Genomic DNA, 18,044 nt, shown 5'->3' with positions numbered 1-18,044 from the left:
CCTTGGAGACATAGGAGTAGGTAAAGAATTCATGAACAGGACTCAAACCGCACGGGAAATACTTCCCAGAATCAATAACTGGGACCACTTCTTATTAAAAAGTTTCTGCATGTCAAAAGAAATCTCCAGCATAGTGAAAAGAAAACCCACAAACTGGGAAAAGATTTTAGTGAACTCTCTCAGACAAGGGCCTCTTGTCTAAAACATATAAAGAATTAAAGAAACTCAGACCTCCAAAATTCAAAGATCCAATCCAAAAATGGGCATCTGAGATGAATATGCAATTCTCAGATGAAGAAATGCAAATGGCAAATAAATACATGAAAAAATGCTCATCATCATTGGTCATTAGAGAAATGCAAATTAAAACCACACTGAGATACCATCTCACTCCTGAAAGAATGGCCAGGATCAAGAAAACCAACAACAAATGCTGGAGAGGCCGTGGGGAAAAAGGAACTCTCCTGCACTGCTGGTGGGAGTGTAGACTGGTACAGCCTTTGTGGAGATCTGTCTGGAGATTTCTCAAAAAGTTGGGACTGGAAATCCCATTTATTCCAGGTATTCCACTTCTAGGCATATTCCCAGAAGAACTGAAAGCATCATACCACAGTGATATATGTGCACCTATGTTTATAGCAGCACAATTTGTAATCGCCAGATCTTGGAAACAACCCAAGTGTCCATCAACTGAGGAATGGATAAAAAAGTAGTGGTATTTCTATACAATGGAGTATTATTCAGCTATAAATAAGGATCACATTGAGATATTTATCAATAAATGTGTGCAGCTTAAGACCATACTGATAAGTGAAATAAATCAATCTCGCATGTGTGAATACCGAATAGTTTCCCTAATGTAAGTAATGATTCAAATATATAAAAATATGTGGTAATCATGATTCCCCATTAGGTGGCCTTGAAGCCTTATAACGTTTTCACTCATTAATTAGAAAGGCTTTATTCTGGGCTTCTGATATGGAAATATTTGAAGCTAGAGTATATGAAGTTTTATCCAAATATTTCAAGGAAAAAGACAGACACTATGGTAACTACTATTAAGTCTGGTTATATGGTGGTGAAGTACTAGGTTGCTGAAACAGTCATGCTTTGACCTGTATTGTTATATTGTTATGTCCTGTTTTATCTCAATCTCCCACTTATTGTTTTAAAAAAATTATTTAGTCATTTCTTATGTTTGTCTTAATTAAAGAAAAAATTTAAAAAATTAGGATATATAAATAGTAACTCTTTTTGATTTCCTATTAACTTGCTTTGAAGTCCTGTAATACTCCCACGATCTTATTTTGACTGATTAGACTCTGTTCCATTCTATATGATAGTATCAAGTTTGAAGACATAGGCAACTACTTTGAAGGCAATAAGATTCACTAAGATACCCATTCTGGTTTGACTATTGTCTTCTTTGGAAGTCCTGTAATGTTTACAATGCCTAAGTTTTATTGGTGTTGTTCTCTACTGTTTTGTCCAACTTTATAGTATCTAATGAGATAGACAATTCTTTTTAAGGAAAGAAGAGACAACGTTGATAACCATTGTTGATAACCTTTACTCTGTTCTACACCATGTGCTATGTCTATCCTTGGTTTTGACTGACAGCTTTGTTTTGCCATATTTGACTGTATTCTCTCCCCCCCTAAAAAAGTAATAAGCACTAAGGAGTAATAAAATCCAAAATGTGTAAATTTTGTTGTAAAAAAGAGAGGGAAAAAAAAAAGAAAAAAAAAAGAAAAAGAGCTCTAACGGATATAACAGCAAGTGTGTTTAGGGGTGTTAAATAGCTGACTATATCAATGTTTTTGGATCACTGAACACAACTGTTTGCAGTCTCCCTGTTTGAATGTCCACCTTGTATTCTTTGATACTGTGATTTGAGCAACTATTTTCAAGATGATAATATGTAATCTACTAACAGGTGATTTCTTACTGTTATTTTTTTTTTTTTTGTAGTTCTGTATTACGTGTACCCTTACACTGCTTTGTTTTGTTTTGTGTTTTTCTCTTTTTCCTCTTAAATAAAAAAAAAAAAAGAATAAAACCGACAAAACCAAAACATTGGAGACATTGTAGGTGTTCAAAAGTAGAAAAAGTCAACAAGAATGGGCGTTATAATGAATCTCATTATCTTCACAGCTGATGCCTAAACTTTCAAACCTGATACTATCCAGCAAAACAGAATAGGGGAACATCAGTTAAAAACCAGATGGTGAGAGTAATACAGGGCTTTAAATCGAGGTAATGGAAAGTCAAAATGGGTTACTATAATATATCCTGCTATTTTTTTCCTTTAATTAAAAGGATAAAAATAAAAAAGTAAATAAAGGAGTGGAGATTGAGATAAGAGAGGGCATAACAACGAAACAGCACAGACCAAAACATAACCATTTAAGCAGAATAATGTTTCACCACCAGATAATCCTGAACTAAAAGTAGTTACCATATTGTCTCTTTCCTTGAAATCGTTGAGTACAACTTCGTATATACTGTAGCATTAAGTATATCAAAACAATGTAAAACCATTTAAGAGAATGATAGCATTACAGAGTATTTAGAATCGACTAACAGAAAATGAACAATGGTTTCTGTATAATCTCCTTGTCTTTAAAAGGTTTTTGCTTATACTATCATACATAATAAAATCCAATAAGATACAACCTATTTAGACCATTGGAGACAGAAGAACAAAAGCTAGATGAGACTTCAAAACAAGATGATACTAAATCAGTATTACCTATTAAGACATCATTTTCTCTAAAATAGCTGTTCCTATCATCCAATCTTCTCTGCCTCATTTCTGTTGACCTCTTTTTCTGTCAGTAGCTGTCAGTTTGTCTTCTTCATTTTGTTCTCTGCTCCATTCGTTGTGGCCTCCCCGCCTCTATTTCTGGATTCTTTGTATTTTTCTTTTTTTTAGAATATCCTGCAATACTCTCTGTAGAGTTGAATTGGTGGTTGCAAATTCCCCCAGTTCCTCTTTATCCTGGAAGCACCTTGTTTTTCCATCAATTTCCAGGGACAGTTGTGCAGGATATCTCAATCTTGGCTGGAGATTATTATCTTTCAAAGCTTGAATTATTTCCCCCCACGCTCTTCATGATTTGATGGTTTGTGCAGAGAAATCTGCTGTAATTCTGATGGGTGTTCCCTTGTAAGTGGTCTGTTTCTTGTCTCTGACGGCTTTTAATATTCTGTTCTTGTATTGAATTTCTGGAATTTTTATTATTATATGCCTGGGTGTTGCTCTGTTTGGGTTGTAGGTAGCTGGATTCCTGTATGCCTCATACATCTGAGTATCTTTACCTTTTGCTAAATTAGGAAAATTCTCCTGGATTATTTCTGTGAGTAGCTTTTGTAGTTCACTTGTTTGTGTCCCTACTTCTTCTTTTATGTTCTTAATCCTTAAGTTATGGATCCTCTTATCATCTTCTTGTCTTTGTATTATTGCTGTTTGTTTCTTTGTTACTTTTAAGAAGTTTTTCATTTCATTCTCCCATATTACAAATCTGTCCTCCAGTTCAGATAGTCTGTCCTTAGTTTCTTTCAAGCTGTTATGCCAGTCTCCGATAGACTTCTTAGTATCTTGGTAGTCCCTTTGAACCTGCTTCACGTACTCTATGCTTTCTCTGTTTTCTCCATCAAACAATTTTTCCCTCTTTTTCTGTTCTTCCATTCCACCATCTGTTTTTTCTTGGGTGGTGCTTAGCATTTCTCTAACTATTCTGCATAGTTCTAGCTTCAGGTGGTTGATAACTTCATTCCTGAATTGGTCTGTGAGGCTCTCTATATGGCGCTTTATGTCTATTGGTGCGGTGTCCGCTATTGCCTGTTTCTCAGAATTGGGGGCTGAGGAGCCTTTCTTGTTGTTGCCTCTTCCCATATTCTCTGTTCCTTATATATATACAAGCTTATATAATCGGCCCAGCTTCTCTCCCAGTCAGCCACAGCCTGATCGAATTGCGTCGGTTAGGTGTTCCCGCTCACCGCTGCGCACCAGGGAGTTATGGACCAGGCAGCCTATGCGTCGCCCCTCCCGGCCACTGTCAGGCTCTGGGATCTGGGTTGGAACAGCCTACCGGGTCCGCCGGCAGCATCATGTAGGCCAGGCACTTTTCACCAATCCTGCCCGAGAGGGGGATGTGTGGCTGGAGTCGCCACCGCACCCTGCTTCCGCAGGACTGCTCGGGCCCAGAAAGTCCTCCGCTGGAGTCAAAGTGTGGTAGAGTGTCAGTTTCTCTCACTCACCTCACCACAAGTCAGTGCACGCCTCCCTGCCCGTCCTGTTTTTGACTCCACTCACAGATTGCCGTTCTCAGAGCTTCCGCACGTCTCTCTCCTTGCCGAGCCGCTGTAGAGGCAGCCAGCCGCTGTAGAAGCAGCCAGCCGCCGCGCGGCGGGAAACCCAAATCGCGGCTTCCAATGGCGCGGGGTCCAGCCTCCACACCGAGGCTTTTCTGTTCCTGTTTTAGCACCAGGACTGCATTCCAAGTTGGTTTCTCTCAACCCAGTTCATTCCTGAGTCAGCAGAGCATATCTCCACCTGCTTATGTCTCCTTAGTCCGCACCATTCCTGGCTTCTGAGCCGAGTCTTTCAGAGAGCCTCTGGTAGTTGCTGTTATCTGTCTGCCATGTTCTCCCAGAAGTATGTTTTATTTTATTTTAAAGAGAATAAAACCAAGCAAAACAAACAGAATAAAGCCAATCAAAACAAACCAGTGTAAGTGACACAGGATTTCAAAACAAGATAATAGAAAATCAACAATGGCTACCGTCATGCCTCCTGTAGTCTTCAAAATAGCTGGCCATTTCTTCAAACACAGTAAAATCAAACAAAACAGAACAGAACAGAATCAATAAGAACAAAACAATGAATGCAATAGGGGACTTCAAGGCATGATAATAAATCAAAAATGGCTACCATAATTTTTCTTGTTATCCTTGGAATAGACACCCATGACATCAGATATAATAAAATCAAACAAAACAGAGTAAAACCCAACCAAACAAAACAACAAGATAGTAGAGAATTAACAGTGGCTACTGTCTTCAGAAGGAGATCCCCCAGATATGTTACACTGAGGATTGTTATCTTCTTATAGATAATCAGACTATTGACTTTAGACCTGCAAAATCAGTGAAACACTAAACACTGCAAGAATTAAGTTGTAATCTTACTTTATTAGCTGTCATCAGAGCTGTGTTTCTCTAGATCAGGTGGTTGATTATGGAAGGGAGGATTTTAGCTCTTTTTGTCTCCCTACCCACACACCAGAAGGGGCTGGTTGCTGGCTCTCCCTCAGTCTGCCTATGCATGGCACCAACTCACAGAAGGGCTTAGCTTCTTGTTGCCTTCTTGTTCTCCTTTCCCACAGTCCACAAATGATCCTGACTCATGGAGAGGGCTCATGTCTGGCTCTTCCTTAATCAGCCATGCATCATGCTGACTCACAAGAGGTCTTAGCTTCTTGTTGTCATCTTGTTATCCTCCCCTATGTCTGCAAATCCCTATTATCTTGTTTTGAAGCCCTAGATCATTTTCATTGTTCTAGGGTTTGTTTTTGTTGTTGTCGTTGTTTTGTTTTGTTTGATTTTATTATACCTTATGGCATGGACAACTATCTTGAAGAAAATAAGATATATTAAGGTAGTCACTGTTGATTTTCTATTATCTTGTTTTGAAGCCCTGTATCATTTTCATTGCTTTGTTTTGATTGATTTTATACTGTTTTGTTTTGTTTGATTTTATGTCTTATGGTATAGGGAGCTATTTTGAAGATAACAAGAGGCATTATAGTAGCCATTGTTATTTCCTATCATCTTGTATTACGTTCAGTATTTGGTTTTATTTTCTTTAAAAGACAAAAACAAACAAACAGAGAAAGAAAGAGATAGTGTGGTATCTTTATATAATGGATACTACTTGGCTATATAGAATGAAACATTTGAGGCTTTTTTTGGGAAAGGGATATACCTGGAAAATATAATTTTGAGTGAAATAAACTAGGCACAAGATTAAATACCAGGTAGTACTGCTCATTTGAGTGAATCAAATTATAAATAAAGAAAATGATAAAAGATGACTACAAAAGGACAAGGAAATGGATCTCCTCCAATAGAGAGATGGTAAAGGGAACAAGGGCATTGGGTGAGAAGGAGGGGAGAGAAAAATTAGAAAAATAAAGATGTGTCTTGTATAGGAATCTAATAACCTCAATTTGTGTAAAGAATATGTGCCACAATATAAAGTAAGACCAAAAAATCAGTAAGTATGATAAAGTGGGTAGAGGAATCAGAAGAGGATGTGCAAGGGGGAACACTGAAGAAAGAGATTAATAAAAAAGACACAAGTTGTAATATGTACATGTAACCACTCCCTGAGATGATTTTAAATTTCATGAGTTACAAATACCCGCTGGCAAAAGTGTTTTAAAAAAGAAATTTTCCAGAAGGAAAACATTATTTAATGGCTGAACTCACTACTAAATCCATGATTTCCAGCCAATTTCTCCAATGCATATTCAAACTCCTTGTCTCTCAGGCTACAAACAATAGAGTTCAACATAGATGTCACTACACAAAAGGGAACAGAGACCGGAATGCTCATGCCCAAAGAATAGCCTTCTCTGAACCTGTCATAATTAAAGTTAGCTGTTCCAAAGAAGACTATCACCACGTTCAAGTGGGATGCACATGTGGAAAAGGCCTTGCTCCTGCCTTGAGCAGAGGTAATCCTAAGGATTGTTGAGATGATGAGTAACCCCGCAATAAACAGGCAGAAGCTCAGACCAATGATGGCACTGGCCACATGGAATGAAGACTGAATGACAGAGATGTCTAAGCAAGAGAGCTTCAGTAGCAATGGAATGTTACATAAAAAGTGGCTGCCAGCACTGTCACAAGTTTACCAGTCTACATAGCTAGGACAAAGTCACCAGGCAAACATAGACCTTTACCCTCATGAGTACTGGATATTGAAGAGGGTGGTAAATGTCCACATAGCAACCATAAATCATTGCAGGCAGTCGGACACATTCAGTGCCAACACATTACAAAGAAGATAATCTAGAAGATACAGTCCTCGTAGGAGGTGGTCTTCTTTTCCCAGGTATTTACAAGCATGACCTGAAATATAGTAGTTATTTATCAGATGTGCAAGAAGCTCAAATTTCTGAAAAAATAATACATTGAAATGTGGACTGCAAGACTTATTATTATGATGTTTCCAAGATGAATGGCCAAATCAGTGGTCAAGAAGACAAGGACAAAAGCCCTTGTAATTCAAAATAGTTGGGAAATCCTAGGAAGAAGAACTCAGTGACTGTTGTTTGAAATTTCTATTGCTTTCAATTCTTTCTCAACTAAAAGTAAAATTGAGAAATAAATTCTGAAAATAAAGAGATATGGTGACAAACACCAAAAAACCTGACTATCTCATCTTTTATTCTTGAATCAGGTGAAATTTGTTCTAGACACTATGACTTAACCCTGAAAATAGGGTGTGCAACATTTCCCTCACTGCTGTATTTTTCTGCCTGATATTGATATTCATGCATATCAATATTTTTTCTAGCTTGTTTAGCTCCCCTATCAACATGTAAGTTTTTAGGGCAAATAATGTGTCTCTTTTTTTAATCAATAGTTATTGTGTAAAATTTTTGTTAGAAGGAAGGAAAAAAAGGAAATTCAGTCTTCAGCACAAATACTGCAAAATCAGTAGCTGTTGAAGTAAGCTAGGCCCTGAATACTTTTCCTTCCAATTTCTCCTTTCTATAAGAAAAGTCACAGTACCACTTTCTACCCTATAAAGTATGAAGTTACTCCTTGATCTTTGACTTACTTGTGATACTCCAGCAAATACACACACATAGAAAGGAATTTGCAGATGCAATTAAAGTTATTCATCATATGACTTTAAAATTCAGAGGTTATCTTGGATTATTTTGAATGTATATAATCTAATCACATGAGCCCTCTAAAGCAGAGCTCATTTTCACTTAAAGATGAGGTTAGAGATTCAAATTGCAATTAGGATTCCACATGTCATCATTGTCTTGAAGATGAAGGGAGCTACATGCTAAGGAAATGCTAATCTTGATTTTATAATTTTTTAAAAATTGAATTTTGCCAACAACTTGGATAAATGTGGAAGTCAGATCTCCGCAGAGTGTCTACATAAGAACCCAGCTCACTGGACATCTTGTTTTCAGTTGAACCATGATGTGTGTGGCCTTCTCACAGAAGTCAAAGATAAATGGGTATTTAATGGGTATGTATGGATAGAAAATGAATACACTGATACCTATTTGGGATGTGAAAGTTTTTATTATTTGGGGCTAGTTAAAACAGATTACCAATCTAGAAGTCTTGGAAGCGACATCATCCAATATGCTCTCAATCCTGTGGTCAGCCTCCTTTCTATCTTTGTTTTTCCCCTGAGAGAAGAGACAAAAATAATGTACAAGAAACTGTCAAATTTATTCTACTCAGTTTCCTCTTCTGTAGCTCCAGGAAAAGATAGGGCAAAGGCAATTTCAGAATTTTTGGTTAGGGTGATATTACTGGATTATTTTAAAATTTTAATTAGTTTCTTTCCATTCTGATTTACTAAGAACAATAAATGCATGTGAGGTTGTGACAGCAATCATAAGTTCTAGGAATCAAGAGAGCCCATTAAGTTGCATCAGAAAATAATAACTTTTGTAACATGTCCTTCAATGTAGATTTGGCTGTCTTGCTTTCCCTATTTTCTATAGAAACTGCTATCTCTTTTTCATAGAGTAAATTAGTGGTAAGCAGACAAATCTAGCACCCTACATATTTTTAAAACTAAACTTTTATTGGGTTACAATCACACCATAAAACCTACAATATTTACTTTCTGACCCTCTCCAGAAAAATTTCTTCAACTCTTAGTGTAAACAATTGAGTTTGGAAGCTTGACAGCTGAGTTTAAGTTATGACTTTATCATTTGTTAACCATGATCTTGAGCAGCTTATGTAGCATCTATGAAATTTATTTTGCTCATGTTTAAAATGAGTTAATGTTTATATTATAGAATTTTTGTCAAGATGACATAGTGAATAGTAGAGCAGTGACCATAGCTAAACTACAAAACCTTAAGTTTCTCCACCCACTGTACTACTGCCACTTAAGTTCACCTTTAAACATGTTATTTCCCCCCCAAGAGTTCTTCTATACTATTGGTAAGAGCATAAATTAGTTAAGCATTAGAAAATTTCTAAGAAGGTCCCTCAAAAATGTAAGGTAAAACAGCAATTTTTAAAATTTTACTTTAAAGGGAATAAAACCAAACAAAACAAAATGGAATAAAGCTGATCAGAACAGAACAATGAAAGTGAACTTCAAAACAATATACTAGGGAATCAACAATGGCTACCATAATATCTCTTGTTTTCTTCAAAATAGCTGTCCATAGCATCAGATATTATAAGCTCCAACAAAACAAAACAGAATAAAATGTATCAAAACAAAAGAATGAAAGGTCATTTTAAAGAGACTAAAACAAAAGAAGACCAGAATAAAACCAATCAAAACAAAATAGTGAAAGTGATACAAAATATCAAAGTAGGATAATAGGAAATGAACAATGGCTACCATAATGCTTCTTGTTATCTTCAAAATTGTTACCCATACTTTCAGACATAAACAAAACAGAATAAAAACCAATCGAAACAGAACATTGAATAAAACTAAACAACAAAATGGAACAAAGCAAAATGGTGAAAACGATGTTGAATTTCAAAACAAGACAGAAGGAAACCCCCATATTTGCTATATTGTATATAGTTATCCTCTTAATAGATGCTCAGACTACCAGCCTTAGGCCTGCAAAGTCAATCAAACAATGCAAGCATTAAATTGTCTTGGTATCTCAGTTTCTATCATCTTAGCCTGTCCTCTGAATCAGTCAATTGTCTACAGGGTGGAGGTGGGGGCAGGGAGTTGTCTCGCAACCCAAGTGCCAGTTGGCTCATGGGAAGGGCAAATTGACTTGTTTCTCCTCTCAGGCCTGCATAACTTGCACCAACTCATGGCAATGGTAAATTGGCTTCTTGTTACTCCTCCTATATTTCCTAAATCATGGCTTCCTAAAGATGCTATTCAATCAAGCTATATTCCTTGAACTACCCTGAAAGGATCAAGTAAAATATACTATATTGATATTTTAGTAAATATCAATAGTAAAATATACTATAGTGATACCTGTGTACCATGTATACGGTAGAAATTTGGAGTAGTTAAGAAATGGAAAAAGCTTAGGTGTTTATTAGCAAATGAACTGATAAAGAAAATGTAATTTAACAGTAAATATTCACTATTCATTATGTAATCATAAAAAAGAATTAAAATATACAATTTGCAGGAAAATGGATCAGACTAGAATCTATAATGTCAAGTGAAATAAACCAGAACTCAGAAAGTCAAATACAATGCATTTTCTCATATGAGGATACTAGAAAAATAAAATAATTTTTAAAAAGAGAGATGACATGAAAGCAGAAAGGGATAAGTCTTCTTATCCCATATAGGTGGAAGGGGCACAGGAAACAAGTACAAAAATAAAGGGGAATAATAATAAATATTGTATTTGTGTAGAAATATGCCAAAATAAAATCCAGTATTGTATATAACTGTGCACTAACAAAAAAGAAAAACCAAAAATAATATTTTTCCCATTGTCTTTATTACTTTTCTCTTGTTGTTAAGACACAATACTTGAGACCCAAAATGAAGGAAGGAAAGATATATTTAGCTTACAGTTTTTGGAGGTTTCCATCCATACTCAGCTTTTTTTTTTTTTTTTTTTTTTTTGGTCTTTTTCATTTTTATTGGTACTGGGGATCGAACTCACGACCACCTGCTTGCAAGGCAGGTGCTTATGCCGCTGAGCTAAACCTCCAGCCCCTCCATCCATACTCAGCTGGCTGCAAGGCAGGGTGGCATGGCAAAGGGGCAGCTGTTTATGGCAGCTACAAGCAACAAGGGCAAAAAGGGCAAAAATGGGCAAAGCAGGACTTTCTTCTCTCATACAGCATGCTGGCCACCCACACCTGGGTGAGTGCAGCACTCATACTGCCAATCCCAGTACTATACAATAAAAAAAAATCACAAACACTAGACTCAGCCACCTCTGTGGACTGCACGGGACTTGAAGGAGCATCTGAAAATAAACCATAACATTCCACCCCTGGCTCCACAAAGACTCATGCACATCCTTTATGCAAGACATTTAGTCATCTCCAAGAGTTGCCAAAGTTCTAACAATTTCAGCATTGCTGAAAGTCCAAGACCCAAGTTCCAAGTCTTCTCCAAGATCTAAGATAAACTCTTAGCTATAATCCCCTGTACAAATGAAAACAAAGTTAAACATTTCCAACATTCAGTGGCACAAAATAAAATTACCATTCCAAAACAATACAAACAGAGGATATAAAGGAAAGAGGCCAAAGGAAGTCCACAATCCAGCAGGGCAAACATTATGTCCCCTACTTGCACATCCAGCATCTGAAGCAATCTGTGGCAAATTGTGAGTTCCAAAGGACTTAGGTGACTTCGCCCCTAAGGCACTTACAGGGGTTAGAGCTCCCATGGCTTCTCTTTTAGGCACACTCCATTCAATCCTTGCAGCTTTCTATAGACGATCCATATGTCTGGATTTTCCAAATTTTTTAGTTTTCCATTGCACCTTTGGTTTTACATTCACAGCTTCACACACTGTCCTCTCAGGGCCACACTGCCTGGCCTTCCAGGCCCTGTGCAATCAAAATAGTAGCTGCCTTTACCTCAGAATTCATGCATTATGCATGTACCCAAGACTAGGACCATGTGAATGCTGCCAAGATCTGCTGCTAGCTGTGGCAGGAGCCAGACATTCCCTTCTCTTGGCTGCAGGGGTAAAGTGCTTGGATCACTGAGAACTCTGAACCTGATTGTGTGGAATAGCTTCTCTATGTCACCTCCATTCTGAAACCTGGTGCACTCAACACAACTTTGGAGCACTGTGTGGCCTCTGCTACCATTCTGGAACATAGTGCTCTGCAGTTTTCTCCTCAAAAAAAAAAAATCTTTTACTTTTGCAGTTTTGAGGCTGAAAAACATTGGGACTTGCCACTTCCTATGATGCTCCCAAGCTATCTTTTTAAAAATTTTACTGTTCCTTTGCAGCAATTGAGATCTCAGCTCTAATTTTACAGTCTATAACTTTACTGGAGCTTCCTTTCTGGCCAAACTCACAGTGCTTATAATCAGCCTGCTGGGCTCTGTGCTCTTGATTCACAACATAAATCTGACTGAAAGCCACCAATAATAGTCATGCCACTGCCTCATCTTTAGACTGCCTTGAAATTTTTTATGCCACATTATTCAGTCTACCACCATCAATCTTAGTCTCAGGTAGTCTCTGGACATGAGAAAAATACAGGCACAAACTTTCTTCCAAGCCATAACACATATCATCTGGAGTCCAACAACCAATGCAGTCCTTTCCAGCAGAAACTTCCCAAGACTGGTCTTTACTGGCAGGATTTCTATCAGTCTTCTGGTCTTATGAACTCTAAAAAGAATCCCCCATACAGAACAGCCTAAGACATCCCAGCTTTAAGGCCATATCTATGAACCTTTCCAAATTTTTCCCACAAGCCATTTCCAAAGGCTCTTGAGCCACATTGTCAGGTATAGTCACAGCAACAATACCACTCCTGGTACCAAATTCTTCCTTGGTTACTTTTCTCTTGTTGCTGGGGCAAAAATGCTCAACCCTCAAAATTAGAGAAGGAAAGGTTTATTTAGCTTACAGGTTTTGGAAGTTTTAGTCCACACTCAGCTGGTTCCAAGGCAGGCTAGTGTGGCTAAGGGGCAGCCATTAATGGAAGCTGCAAGCAACAAGAGTGAAAAGGGAAAAAGAAGGGAAAGTAGTAAAAAGGGGAAAAGCATCCTCCTTCCCTCTCCTATATTGTATGCCAGCTACCCACCTCTGGGCAACTGATATGTATGCATACCTGTGTATTTCTCTCTTAAAACAAATATATATGATCCAACCTTATTATTGTATTTCCTTTTTTTATTTTACAATTGCATTTCCTGGACATATTTTTCACAAGTCAGTGAAGAAGGAAAGTAGATTTCATTATCACTTCTGGATAAGATTTCCTCTGAAAATGAAAATTAAAATATTCAAATCCATGAGTTATATCTAGTACTACAAAGCAGCTGGTAAACTTAAACCCAGTGCTGCCAAACTTCCTTCCCACAATATTCCCTAATTTTCAATAGGAAACCTAGCACTTTTTTTAACCTACTCTCTCTCTACTTCCTTATCTAATTCAGCAAATTCTTCTGATTCTCTCTCAAACATGTATCAGTTGCTTAAAAGTAAAACTGGTCGAGATGGTAGAAATTAAAATAGCATTTGCTTCAGGATGTAGAAATATGGTGATGTTATGGATTTTGTTTGTGTGTCCCCTGCAAAACCTCATGCAGTAATAGAGGCAGCTAAGTCTGACATGCCATTTAATGGTCATCTAATATCTTGAATAGTTATTGAGATATTAGCAGAATGATCAGGAATGTACACACACTTAGCTTTTACAATTTCATAAGTATCTTCAGCGCTCTTAGAATGTCCAGTGTCATCCAAGTTTGGAGGATAGCCTGTTTTATTAATTTTAACTTTTTTATTCAGGAGAGTGAGACCAGCTGTGGTGTCATTTATAGCCCAGTGAATATAATTAGTTAAGGCCTTAATACACATCATATAACCTTTTTCTAGACAAGATTTGCTGCATCCCATTAAAGGGAATCTAAAAGGAATTTAACATATATGTTATTGGTTTCATCTGGATGATGCCTTGTGGTTTGGCACCTTTTACACAAAAACACATTGTAATCAAAGCATGTATAGTCAAAGTATGCATGCAAAGGCATGTATAATCAAAGCATGAGCATTAGAGCTAATATGTAAGTTTAGAAACTGTTTCTAAATTATAGCCTTTGTAAAGCATTGGCCCTTAGATCCTTTCGTTGATGGAGTCTGATATTTTGTTATAAAGTCCTCTAGCTTTAGTTATAATTATCTTTAAATTTTTGACAATGTTTGTGAACTAGATTAATATATTATTTTTACAAATAAAAATTCTCTTTTTTAAGTTTTTATGAAGATGGTGGATAGACAACTGGCTACAGAAGCTCCCTGAGATAGTCAACTTAGAATTCAACAAAATACAGAGTGGAGAGCTCCAAACAGAGGGAGATGAAGTCTCTCATCCCAAGAAGAAATTAAAGCGACTTGCCAACCATCCAAGGTCCTGCTGCAACTGGCCTACACTGTGGCTTGCCAGGGTCCTGCTGCAACTTGCTGAGAGGTTCCACCATGACTGGCTGAGTTCCCAACATGACTTACTGAGGCCCCGACATGACTGGCCAGGTTCCCACCGCACCTGGCCGGGGGTTGTGCCATAACTGGTCAGGTTCCCGCCGCTACTTGCTGGGGTCCCACCGAAAAGGCCAGGAATCATGCCCTGACTTGCAGGGGTCCCGCCATGACTTGCCGAGGTCCTGCCATGACTTGCCGAGCCATCCGAGTTCCCCTCACTTCGACTCACTGGAGGCACAGTTACATTGAGTTCAGGGCTCAGCGAGCCGAATGGAGAGCTGAGTTGGCAGGGAACCTACATCAAGCTGTGGTGAGTGACGGGAGTGGAGCCATTCCATACATGGGGGGGGGGCCTGGCAGACAACATTCTGGGATCGGGCAGAACTGGCAAGTACAAGGGGCAGCAGTGACTTCAGTCAATTGTTCCCTTCCCTAATGGGATTGGTGGAGTGAGCTAGACCTGGGTCACATGACCTGGCTGAGATCCAATAGGTTATCTAATGTCAAGTCCCTGCAGCAGTGGCACACACTAACCACACTGGCCAAGTGGCTGGTCCAGAGGGAGGCAGCACAAAGTAATACAGTAGTGCAGGCCACAGCAGCTAGACTAATCTGGAGGGGAGGGGCCAGCATACACAGTCCCTGTCTGCAACTCACTAACACACTGCAGTGTGAACGATCATCTAGCCAGCATGCTTCAGAAGAATTTTAACCAACAAAGAAAGCAACTGGGGCCTCCTGGAAGAAGCAAAAAAGATGGGAAGAGGAAGCAACAACAAAAAGTCCCCAGGTCCCAACCCTGAGAACGTTGACCCAGGACAGGTAAATACAAAGGAGAATGTGAACAACAAACATGCAATATCAGACACAGTGCAAGTGGACACAAAGAGATTTATTCAGGACCTCATAGATGAGTTCAAAAGTGAAATATTTAGCCAAATAAAGCAAGGTATAAGAAGATTAATAAAAGAGATACTAAGCATCCCTCAAGCAGACACAGACAGAAGAAGGGAGGAACTCAAACACAAGAGAGAACCATTTGGTGAAGAATATTTAAAAATATAGAATATATGAAGCAGATTCAAAGAGATCACCAGGAAATTAAAAACTCTATGGAAAGATGGTGAATCAGCTTGAAAGAAACTAAAGATAGATTATCCAAGTTGGAGGACAATTTTGCAATGTGGGAGTATGAAAGGAAACCTTTTTAAAAATAAAAAGGAAACAAGCAGTAACAATACAAAGGCTAGAAGATGACAAAAAGATCTATATCTTGAGAATAAAGAATGTAAATGAAGAAATTGGGGTACAAACAAAGGAACTATGAAGGTTATTCACAGAAATAATGAAGGAAAACTTTCCAAACATAGGAAAAGGAAATAATATTCTGATATATGAGGCATATACAACCACCTACATATCCAGCCACCTACAACCAAAACAGAGCTACACCCAGGCATATAATAATCAAGATCCCAGAAATTCAAAGTAAGAACAGAATATTAAAAGCTGTTAGAGACAAGAAACAGATCACCTACAGAGGAAGGCCATCAGAATAACAGCAGACTTCTCGACACAAACCATCAAGTCAAGAAGAGCTTGGAGCGAAATATTACAAGCTCTGAAAGAAAATAACCTCCAGCCCAGATTGATATACCCTGCTAAACTGTCTCTAGAAATTAATGGAGAAACAAGATGCTTCCAAGACAAAAAGGAACTTGGGAAATTTGCAACAACCAATCCAACTTTACAGAGAATACTCCAGGGCATTCTAGAAAGAGAGAAAAGTTCTAGGATTCCAGGAACAATGGCAGAGAGGCCTCAATGCATGGAGCAGAAAACAGAATGAAGAAGATAAGCAGACAATTGATGGCAAAAAAAAAGGGCATAACAGAAATGAGGCAGAGAAGATTTTATACAAAACTTACATGATTGATAGTATCAACTCTGAGAGTATAGGCAACTACACTAAAGATGACAGGATTCAACAATAACACATTCTGGTTTGATAACTGCCGGTTTTTGAAGTTCTATACTATATACAAAGTCGTATTTTATTAATACAGTTATGCACTGACATACTCAATTATACTATGTCTGATGATATAGCCAATTCTATTGGAGATAACAAGAGACAACACAGGAACTATGGTAGAACAATTTGTACAATGATCTTATAGGTTTATTTCATTTCATGTGTTTACAGGAATATGTTTTGTTTTGCCTTGTTTTGTTTCTCCCTCTAATATAGAAAGGATAGAAATACATGTGAAGACTCATGCATGTGTAGAATCTATAAACAGTTTATGAGAACTGATCATATGACACATGATGAAATGAACAGATACTCTGAAGAAAAAGAGACACTAAAATATCCAGTGCTGATCCTGGAGTGTCATAAAGTGAAACCCAGCAATAGTATTATTCTTTGTTCAGAGTGATATTAGCCTGCTTGGGTTTATTTAAGTGTATAGGATTAATAACCATATTTCTAAGTTTTTGTTGGATAGTTGAACAGAACTGGTTGCAATCTCACTGTTTGAATCCCCACTTTATAAGCTCCACTTTAGTATCTTGCATAACTATTTGTAAGAAGACAATCTGTAATCATCACCTAATGATTTCTTACTGTTCATTTTTTTTCTTTGAAATTTATGTATTATTTCTACCCATTTTCTGTTTTGTTTAATCTTTCTTTAAATTAAATGTAAAAAATAGACACTGTAGTACTCAGTGCTGATCATGGAGTGTCATGATGTGATATCCAGCAATACTATTATACTTTGTTCAGATTTTAACCTGCTTTAGTTTGTTTAATCTAAACATAAATGAAGCTATGGATAACTGCATGTATGTTTAAGTGTATAGGATTGACTACCATGTTACTAAGTTTTTGTTGGACAGTTGAACAGAACTGTTTGCCATCTCGCTGTTTGAATTCCCACTTTACATGTTCCATTTTTGTATCTTGAACAACTATTTGTAAAACGACAATATGTAAACATCAACTAGTGATTTCTTACTGTCCATTTTTTTCTCTGAATGTAGGTATTATTTCTACCTATTTTCTGTTTTGTTTACTCTTTCTTTAAATAAAATTTTAAAAAAGTTATTATACATGAACAACAATATGTACTATGTTTCTAAAAAACCATTTGGAGCATCATTTTTATGAGTGGGCAACCTGGTTGTACGTATTGCAGCATTTAGACAGAACAAAATCTCCCCCAGATTGGAGTCAGGCTTTTAGGCATAACTAAAGGAATAAAAAAAAGAGACGGTTGTCACAGTTACAGTTTAAGCAGCATATATTTTAGTGACTGTTTATTGAGGTGTAATTCTGGAAGGAAGACCAGAGTTGAGAAGGACAAAGAGACATGTCAATGTCCAGCAATTGGCTAGTTTTCACCTCTTGTCATGATTACCAGGGCTCCTACATGGAGATGATAAGTAGAGATGACAATCTGGTCAGAGGGAGGAGGTAATCTAAGGCCCTTCAGTCTTTTTGGACCAAATGATAGGATGGGTCTGAACTATGGGTCCTTCACCTCAGAGGGCATTCTGACCTCCAGTGATCACCTTTGCAGTTAGGGCATGGCCTGGTGGGGCCCCTTAAGGCAGACAATATTAAAG

The 18,044-nt window shown here is 37.6% G+C and overlaps 1 pseudogene; it reads right to left on the bottom strand.

The window, feature by feature from the left end:
* Positions 1–6,478: 6,478 nt before the first annotated feature.
* LOC106025503 (olfactory receptor 5V1-like) lies at positions 6,479–14,553 on the bottom strand (annotated as a pseudogene).
* Positions 14,554–18,044: the final 3,491 nt, after the last annotated feature.

Source organism: Cavia porcellus, unplaced genomic scaffold, assembly GCF_034190915.1.
Source record: "Cavia porcellus strain 051 isolate PalLab524CR breed Dunkin Hartley unplaced genomic scaffold, mCavPor4.1 scaffold_1, whole genome shotgun sequence".
NCBI lineage: Eukaryota > Metazoa > Chordata > Mammalia > Rodentia > Caviidae > Cavia > Cavia porcellus.
The sequence above is the reverse complement of the archived record's forward strand: the minus strand, read 5'-3'. Positions and strand labels throughout refer to the sequence as shown.